This window comes from Passer domesticus, chromosome 1, assembly GCF_036417665.1.
Source record: "Passer domesticus isolate bPasDom1 chromosome 1, bPasDom1.hap1, whole genome shotgun sequence".
Lineage (NCBI taxonomy): Eukaryota > Metazoa > Chordata > Aves > Passeriformes > Passeridae > Passer > Passer domesticus.
The window spans coordinates 121,698,078-121,708,070 of record NC_087474.1 but is presented as its reverse complement, the minus strand read 5'-3'; the positions used below and the strand labels follow the sequence as shown (position 1 = coordinate 121,708,070).

At 41.3% G+C, this 9,993-nt stretch overlaps 1 protein-coding gene across 3 annotated transcripts in view; it reads left to right on the top strand.

Moving 5' to 3' along the window:
- Window positions 1–213: 213 nt before the first annotated feature.
- The window catches only part of RB1CC1 (RB1 inducible coiled-coil 1), a 66,139-nt gene continuing 56,359 nt past the window's right edge, over window positions 214–9,993 (top strand). For all 3 annotated transcript variants that reach the window (XM_064386232.1, XM_064386212.1, XM_064386222.1), the window contains exon 1: window positions 214–436. The gene's annotated coding sequence lies outside the window, so the exon portion shown is untranslated. The remainder of the gene's footprint in view (window positions 437–9,993) is intronic.

Below are 9,993 nucleotides of genomic sequence, written 5' to 3'. Positions count from 1 at the left end.
CGGACGGTGTCGCTGCCGAGGGGCTGGAACCGGCGCCCTTCAGGGCCCCTTTCCCCCGGAGCCCCTCAGGGCCGCTCCACCCGCGCCGCTCCCGGCCCGCGCCCGCCCGGCCCCGCGCGCCGCCGCCGCTTCCGCCGCGCGGTCCCTCCCGCGCGCCGCCCCCTCCCGGCAGCCCTCGCGCCGGAAGCGGCTGACGACAACAACAAACACCGGCGGCGGCGGCGGCCGCGCCAGGCAGGGCTCCCCCGCTCCCCGCGGCCCCCAGCCCGCCCCGCCGAGCCGCCTCTCCCGGCCCGCCGCCTCTCCCCGCTCGGCCGCGGGCCCCGCCGAGGCGCTGCGCGCCCCCGCGGAGCCGCCGGGCCCGGCCGCGCGGCGCGGGGGGGGACGCGCCGCCACCGCCGCAGGATGAGCGGCGCTGCCCGCGCGGGACCCGGGGGTGAGTGCCGAGCGCTGCCCGGGGACGTGCGGGCTCCCCCCGCCGCCCCGCTCAGCCCCTCCCAGCCGCGGGAAGGCGGGGACTCCGGTACCGGGAGGGCGGCCTTGGCGAGGGGCGGCGGTCCCGGCGCTGGGCGCGGGGCTGTACCCTGGGGCGGGCGGGCGACAAAGAACTGGGAGGCGGCGGAGCGGGGGTCGGGGAGGACCGGGATCCCGCGGCTGGAACCGGTCCCGGGGCGGCGGAGTGACCCCGGCGCGGCTGCTGGGAGCGGGGGGCGGTGGCTGCCGGGCGTCAGAGGGGAGCAGCGGCGGGCGGGCCGGGGTGCTCCCTGCCTGCCCTGGGCTCCGCTGCCAGGGCGAGGGATTCGCGGTGAAGTTACTACAAGGAATGACTCAGCCTGGCAGCGCCTCCGTGCTCGCCGTCGGCGGCGGTCGGGCGAGCCCCGTGCAGAAGCGTTGTGTGTTTACAAACGTTGTTCTGCCTCTCCCTCCGTTGTTTACTTGGTCCTGCTCCCGAGGAAGCATGTGTCCTGTAATGAATTTTCCCTTCGGTTTTTTCTTACGGCTCTTCAGTAGGCTTTCAGGATGTTCTTTGGATCAGTGCTCGCTTCTTTCTCACTGACTCCCAAAAGTACTGGCTGCCAGTGATCCGGAGGTAGAAATGCTAATATAAATGCTGGGAGAACTAAATGAGCCGACCTTTGTAATGTTCGTGTTTCTTACTTAACATCATCTAGACGTGAAATAAAAAGTCATGTCTGGTCCCAAGAAACACAGAAATGTTAGTTTAGACCTCATATAACCATAGCTTTTTTTTTTCCTCTTATGTCATTTGTTTTTGTCTAAAGTAATTACATGGTATGTCCTGGCTATGAGCCATTTCTTGTGGTTCATATTTTAAGCTTTCACCTTTACTTCTTTGTGAGAAAGAATGAGGAGCTTGAGGTTTGGTTCTTTTTCCTTGTATTCACATATATGTGTGTCAGAAGTAGTTTGTGCTGTTGGGTTTATGGAAGGACTTCCACTTCTGGAGGTGTGGGTTTAACTGCATGGTAAAAGGTACCTCAGCAATACTGGGGAAATGACAAGAATGGAAAAACATGTTTCAGACAGTTGAATTTTATACAGCTGAGAAGTGCTGTGAGGAATAACACTATAACAGAATCAGAATTATAGAATGGCCTGAGTTGGAAGGCACCTTAAAAATCATCTAGTGCCAGCCTCCCTGCCATGGGCAGGGACACCCTCTGCTAGACCTGGTTGCTCAAAACCCCATCCAACCTGTCCCTGAAGACTTCCAGGCATGGGACATCCACAGCTTCTCTGGGCAGCCTGTTGTAGTGTCTCACCATCTTCACAGTAAGGAATTTCTTCCTTATAGCCAATCTAAAATTATACTTTTTCAGTTTAAAGCTATTGCTCCTTGTATTCTCCCATACATACCCTTCTAAAAAGTTCATCTCCATACATCATGGAAGTACTACGTAATAATAGTGATAATGAAAATGTGCGCTATTGTGGTATATTTAAATTGTGAATTTCAAGAATATTTCAAATGTAGTACCTTGGAAAATTTTTAAAAGATGAAGCACATAAAGAAAGGACCTTACTTTTGTCTTGTGGTCTAAGACAAACTTTTGTGCCAAGAAGCAAGTATTAACAAGAAAGGATTTAGATATTCTAGCATTGTTAAGTTTTGATTAAAGTATGCAGAGGATATATTTGTACTTACTCTAAATGCTGCCTGGGACTTAAAATGGCTTTATTTTATTATTTTGAGAGTAGTAAAGAAGATTACATGCTGAAAAACACATAGTAAGGGACTTCAGCTATGCCAGTTTTAGAGCTGGAAATGCAAACAGGATCTATTGGGATGGTGGATTATTGTAAGATAGACCTAATTGTGCTTTGGAAGTCCATTATTGTTGTCCACTCTGTACAGGTAGCTGTGTGTTTTGTAGATTGTAAAACCTATCTTAGCAGCAACTGTGTTGCTCTAGGCTTATGCTCAACACAGATTTGGGTTAGTAGTTTCTGAGATCGTGTCCAAGGGGCTGGCTCCCTCCCCATGTCAGGTTACTATATTTATAATTAGAAGTGTATGCAGCAGACTTGTGCTCTGCCTGGAGAAGAGGGCAAGGGTTATTTTGAGGTCTTTTGTGGTGTCCGTTTAAAAAACGGAGTGTCCCTGCAAGTTGTGTGAACACAGCTGTTACATGGCCTTGCAGAAACTAAGGTGGAAAACAATTTCTCAACTGAACTTAGTTATTTTGGTTAAATAGGGGACTGAGCGTATATTGGGGATAAGGGAGTAGGACAAGTTGATTTGTTTTTGATAGGAGTGGCAGTTACAGTGGAGTCACTGGAAAGAATTTTTCTGTATGTTATCAGCATGTCCTTAAGTCTTTATTTGCTTTTAAACTAGCAGTTACTTTCTGTGAAAGAGTGATGTGAAGGTCTTGAGACTTAAATTGCACAGGATGGGTTCATTAGCAGGTTGAGGTAAAGTGGAAACAAGTTAAAATGAAAAACTATAGTATGTGTACCCGGTTATTACACTACAGAGCTACTTCAGTCATTTGGATAGTGCCCAAGCAGTCATGTGTCTCCTTCTGCATTTGCAATATTGCTCAAGAAAGTTGTGCTCCTGATTTTTGGTCCACAGCTCAATGGCATTATATGAACGGTTTCTGAAGATGAGGAGGGGAAAAAACAAATATTATTACCTTACTACTTTCAAGGAGCCTATTAATAGGTAGCATTCTGGTGCAAAGTTGTTAATCAGTATTACTGAATAGCAAACACTTGATTACAAGATGCCAGCTTACATAATAATATTGTATTATACTGCAGGATGTGATTGAATGCAGTGATACCAAACAGGCCAAAAAAAATCATTAATATGTAAATTACTAATCCAATTGCAAGAATTACAGTGTCTGTTTTCTAGCTGATTTGCCAGACTAATGTTTTTGTTGTACAAGTTGAAAGATCTTCACATGAATTGTGAGTTGTTAAAGCCTATAGCATGATTAATGGTGATAATGAAATTGCTGGCAATTATTTTTGTGAGCTGATTAACATTCTGTGGTTACTGAGACAGTCACTTGTCTATTTATGAGTTAATTCATAGTGCAGATCCACTCTTTATTTAGTTTTAATTTAAATTTTAGTTTTTTTTATGTAGTTCAGTTGAAAGGCAATTTGGAAGACATCATAGCCATGTACCAGCTCTTTCTATTTTTTCTATTTGTGAGCAGGGTTGGAAGTGGATATGCTTTGTGTTTTCTAATAGGATTCAAACATAACTATATTGTTAATAATACATGAATAATTTTTCAATACTAGTTATTGGAAGTTGTCAATAGAAGTATCGAAATAAATTTATTGATACCACATTTATGTCCACAGATTGAGACAGGGGTCAGGAGAAACACCAGGGCTGTCAGGGCAGTTCTTGCTAGTCTTCTGTCCCTCTCAAGGTGTGTATTTTCCTTTTGTTGTTCAGATTTGTGGTCCATGGTTCAGAGGGCTTCTAAGCTCAGGCAACAGCTCAGTGTAGCTTTTTATGGCCATCCAAGATGTTGACAGTTTCTTTTGGAAAGAGATTTTGCAGCTGGGCCTGCTGTCTTTGTCGTATCAAGGTGAAACGATTATGGTGTGCTATATATAAAGCTCTAGTAGTTTGTGCATCTAGAAAATAAGCTGTGGTAGAATGTGGTGGACTGTTTTCTATGAGTTAGTGCAAATAAGTACAAAAAGGCTTGTTTGAGTGCTGTATGAATTTCTTTCTGACCTGTGTTAATTACTTGTTAATGGAAAGTAAAATGTGAAACTGCTTTGTTGACTAGTTGGGTTCCAGCTGTCCTGCGGTTGTCTTGCTGTGTAATGATGTAGGATCAATGAGAAGAATGGTGTGTGAATATTTGAGAGCAGCTCTGCCTAATTCATGTTCTGAGGGGTTTTTAACCGACTTCAGAACATGGATGTATTTTCTCTTTATGACATAACTCATGTTTTCTTACCTCTTAAGACTTTCTTTTGAAACTTTCTTTTTTGCTTTTTCAGGAGAATAGGAAAGCTGTGGTGGTGATAGTGAAATAGTGTGTTCAGTATTTTGATTGCCTGTTGCTTTCATTTGGAGGGATTAGGTGGAATTAGTGTCTGTATGATACATCAATCTTCATTATTTTTCTTGAAGATGTATTTGACAGGCCAGTATGCTGTTTTCATTTTGAACAGATTGAAAATGATACATATTTTAGAGGTAGAATGCAGTGTTGAAGAACCAATTATAGGGAGAGTTTTACTTACAATGTGGATTCAAAAAATCATACCATCCTTAGGAAAGCAAAAATATAAATTCTGTAAGAATTGCACTTTGCTCAGGTCTGATTTTCGAATGTTTGAGCTAGCTGTTTTTAAGTTTCCAACTTCTATTTTGATTTAGTTCTATGATTGAACATGTTATGCTTTTTTGTGTTGTAGTTATAGCTGCAGTACTTTTTGCTCTTTATCACTTGAATAGTGTTTTTTTTTTCCTGATATTGCAGGGACTTTCAATGTCAGTGGTTTATCTCAAACTTTGAGTTTGTCGAGGCCAAGTAGCTATGCTGGTACCTCAAAAGTGTGAAATTTGGACCCTTATTTATTGTAGTTGACTTAGGATAAACAGTTCATACTGACAAAATGGTGCTTTTGTTTATCCAGTTATTCTTCCATCCTCCAGAGTATGTATTTTTATTAAATTCAGATGAAGGGAAGATTCTTACATAAGACTATATTGTGTAACAGAACTAGAAGCTGTCTTTAGTACGTTGTGCTTATGCTATATTGTAAGTGTTCTACTAGTAAATTCAAGCTGACTTCTCTCTTTAAAAATATTCTTCACAAGTACTTGTGTTGTCTACTGATTGAAAGAAACTTGATTCTCACCCAGTGAATGGATTGAAAATATGACTCAAAATTCTCAGTTCTTTCTGAATGAAGGGGGGGAGGGGTAGTGTGTAAACTTTCCTTTTTAAATGAGAGGCTTGGTGGTAAAATACCTATACATTTTAAAAAGCAATGTATTACAACAGCATTTTCACATGCCTGTTATGGCTCTAAACAGCACAACCAGAGTTCAGTAAGGCAGGAATATAGTTGTAGTACCTCAGTCATTGTAAATTGTGTTTTTCTCTGGTTTTCTTGGGCTTTCTTTGGTGGTTGGATAGTTCTTATATTGGTAAAACTGCATAAAATAATTTATCAGTGCACGCTGTTAGCTTTTATAAGCTAACAAAGATTTATATTCCAGAAGAGTAAAGGAGGGCAGATGAAGATTAGAAAACACCTTGAGATTAGAGACAAATTAATATTCTGCAAACTACCCTGCAGCTTTTCTCATTTCTCAGCACACTGCTGTTATCTTCCTTTGCACTGTTGCCAATAGAGATCTGAAGGTGATTTTTAAATGTGTGATTCAAAAAGAGTTAATAAATTGATATGAGGAGAATCTAGACATTTCTGAAGATGTATACCTAGGGAGACTGAGGCTTATATCAGCTCTGCATCTTGCTGATGGTCATTTACTTCCAGATACCACTGAAAATAAAAGGAGGTTGATGAATAGGAGGAGGTTGGTGGGTGACATATGAGTTATAAGTGACTTAGAATTTATCAAATTTCTCTTTTTTATCTTTAGATCTTGAAAGTTCAAATACTGATTTTATAATTAATGTAGGATAAGAAAAATTTGAAACAAGTTTGCAACTTTCAAAGCAATTAAACATTTTACTAAGATGGTAGTGGATTTCCTTATTGCTAGATAACTTTAATGGTTTTTTAAAAATCTGATTGCTTATGAATACCAATTAAGAAAGAACCTATGACTTTTATGTAGGCAGTCAGACTAAATCACAAGGATCTTTACTTGCCTTACATTTCATTATTGTCAATCTTGGACTTACTTTTCCATCTGTAGTTTTTTCATTCCTCTGAAGTAAATGCTATTTAATCAGTCTTATGTTCTGTAGTTTTGTCTTTTAAATAGTTCTGGCCAAGATTTTTCTCTTTTCCAAATAAAAAAAAAAGAAAGTTGTAGCATTAGGATGTTGTATCTGAAGAGGGGAGAACAAGGGAAATGGCATCCTAGACTAAATTTTGAGAAACTCTGTCCTTAGTTGCATCTGTAGTAATTGAAAATTTTTAAATTATCTTAGCCTGCTTCTTAAGAGGGTACTGGTTTGGGCTTCTGTACTAGGTTTCTAAGAAGTGTTCTCTTAGTAACTGAGGATGGAAGGGCAGTTAGAAATATGAATGATGCCTTCTGAAAATTTTCACTTGTCTTCTTGAATGATGGTTCTGATGTTGAGTATCCTCTGTATTCGTTGGCTTCTCTCCACCTTTAGTTAAAGGGTAGTTTGTGGAGTTATGTAACGAACCAGATCATGGAACCAATTTGAGCTGTCAGTATCCTGGAGAAGTATGGTGTTTCTAACTTATTACAGCAAAGTCATCCACTTTATTCCACAGAAACAGGTAGTTGCACCACTGAAAGTTGATGCAGGGAAAGGAGCAGAAGAACTGGCTGAGGAAAGGTATTCATAAGTTTGGTGCTCTTTTTGTTTGTGTTCCATAGTTTGTGTTCTTGGTTGATCAGAGAGAGTGTTAGTGGAAGAAGCACTGGTGCTGACTTGTCTGAGTTGGATATAAGAAATTGTTGTTGTCTGTTTCTTGCAGAATTGTTTGCAAACACTGGAAGATTTTACATGCTAATTATTTTAAAGAGTATGTACCTACAGGAAGAACCTTCCCACCACTATGGAGTCAGTCAGTAACTTGAATAAAACCACCTGAAGCTCCATGTACCTGAAAGTACCAATCTCTGCAAAGAGAATGTATTAATCTCTGTAATTCAAGGGAGGCTTGTACTCCAGAAATGCTTTGAAATGGCAGAATTATACATTAAAAAAAGAAAAATCTGCCAAAACCTTCAGTTAACTTTGTCAAAAGTAAGGCGCAGACAGCTGCAGAAAGACTTGTTTCCATCAATTAAAAAGAAAAAAAGAAAAGAAAGAAAAGGGATACTTCTGCAGGTTGTGGGCTGTTTCCTAGCAATAAGATTGTCAGAAATCCTAGGTTTGTTTTCTGTCCTGTACCTGTTAACTGAGGCACAGAAGTTTCACTTTTTATCATGTAAGAGCTGTGAGGTTTTGAAAAATGGGGTAAAACTGTATTTACTATTGGAAGAGGACTTTTGTCTGATGCGTTATATAGACTGTGTTTTGGCAGCTCCTCAAATTAGCGAAAACAGCAGTGTAAATAGCTGCTAACCATCAGATTTTAAGCTTTATAATCATGCCCATATGTAATCATGACACAGTGCCTGATAATGTGCTTGTTGCCTTATGACCATGGCGTTCCTAAAATTCACAGTGTAAGTTTTGTCTGAACTTGTGAGAAGCTGCATTGTTTTGGCCTGCACCGATTTCAAAGCACTCTTTAATGCACAGTGTTTTCTTACCTGCCCAGATTTGCTTTTGATCTGCTCTTTCACCCTTGATGTTACTGAGGACCTCTGAAGGCATTGCAGCACCTGAATGAGGGTAATTCAGAGTTGTAGGAGCAACTCTGAATATGATGGCCAATGTGTAACTGAAGTATTAGGTTAGTAAGATATAAAATTATTCATCTTAAAGGAGGGAATAAACCTCTTAGACTATGAAATACTGAATTACTGACTTTTGAATTTCCTCTTTACTGAATTGGGAGGTAGGGGTTTAGGAATGTGTCGTGGCTGCTCTGCAGGATTGCAGCTTGGCTCTTGGGTTGAATGGAAAAGACTTGCTGTGCTGACCAGCAGCTGAGTTTGAGAGCTGTTAAGAACACAGTGCCTGTTGGAGATGCTGTAATTAAGTAACCGCCTCTGTGCCTGATGCACATCTCAACATATAAATAGAGCTCCAGATGGCTGCAACCTTACAGATGTCAGGGATTGACAGCATTTCTTTAAGACTACTGTGTGACTTGAACAGGAGGTTTATAGGCTTTCATACAAGGTGCCGGTGGGAGAAAGGATCTCCACTTCAGTAATATGTATCTCGGTGATTAAATGTGGTCTTCCCATTAAATTTATTTTGGAGGAGTAGGAGAAGTAAATTATTTTCTGCACCTGGGTCAGAAGGAGCCCTACTACTTATTTGTCACACAGCTTAGGGGTATTTTTTTTTAATTTTTTAGTTTTTCTTTTAAGTTTTTTTAGTGCCTTTTAAAGCATATTTCCTTTCAACAGTTGGCTATCCAGAAAATGATATGCATTTGTACTGTGTTTTAGAAACAGCCATTTCTGTTGCATAAAGCATTACTAAAGAATGCGTGCCCTCACAATGAGGTAATACTTTCTATTCTTTTGGTGGTGGTAGTAGTAATGTTCTGCAAAATTAAGGTATTTCTGATTAGATGCATTAGGTTGCAGTATTGAAGAAAGTTCCTTGAAGCCTACTTTTAGAGAGGATCTTACAACTGACATTAAGAAAGGTGTTAGTTGCATTAAATTTAGCTTCAGTTTCTATTTTCATTTTCCTTTGATTTATGTGCTATAAGATACTGTGCTGCTGGGGTCTGCAAGTTGAAGCAAGAGAGCATTTTTTGAGAAGGGCACTTGCAAAAAACAAAGGAAGTGGAGGTAGAAGGCAGGTTTCTAGAAGAAAACAAAACTAATTGTAAGGAGTATTCTGCACTGGGCTTGTACCTTTGTCTATTACAGAGTTGCTCAAATCGAGGTGAAGCAGGAAATCCTGCTCTGAAAGGTGAAATCACAGGAACTGTAGCATCTGAGAGGCAAACCATAAGATTTGTGGTATGGAAATGAAGCACAATTTAATAACATGCTAATGTGCTCTAAAGTTGACTCCCATCTTGAGTGGTAATAAAGGTATATTGGCCTTGAGGGGAGATGTTACCCAGATAACATATTTACTGAATGAGGAATAGCACTTGAGTCTTTTTAAGCATGTCACAGACTTGTCAGCCTTTGCCTCAGATGAATTGCCGTTTCAACAGGCAGAAATTCTGTGGTGGTGTCCTGATGCTGGTAATTGAGGGTAACATTTATGACTCATAAGAGACACTGCTACCTGTAGTGCAGCGTCGGTGCTTCTGCAGTAAGGGAAGTGAAACTTCTTTATCAGCAGCACACAGATGGTGATCACATAGAAGTGTGTGATTGTCTAGTAACAGTGTGGAAATGCAGGCATGATCTTGTCTTGATCAGGTGATTCAGCTACTTCTGTCTGCTTTCAGGCTTGAACCCGTTTTGACATGGAGTTTGGGCCTCTTGGTTCTAGCTGACCTGGCAGATGAAGCATTGATAAGTACAACACTTAGCATATAGATGTGGAGCAGCACTTCCCTGCTCTTCCCTGGGAACAAAAAGCAAGATACCATGTACTGCTTGTGTGTTGCTGTTGTGGATGGAATTTTACACCACTGGTTTTAAAGGAAAGCCATTACTTTGGCATAGTTCAGTTTAAATGTTATGGTGTTAAGGAAAAAGTTATCGGTGTCTCTGTTTGC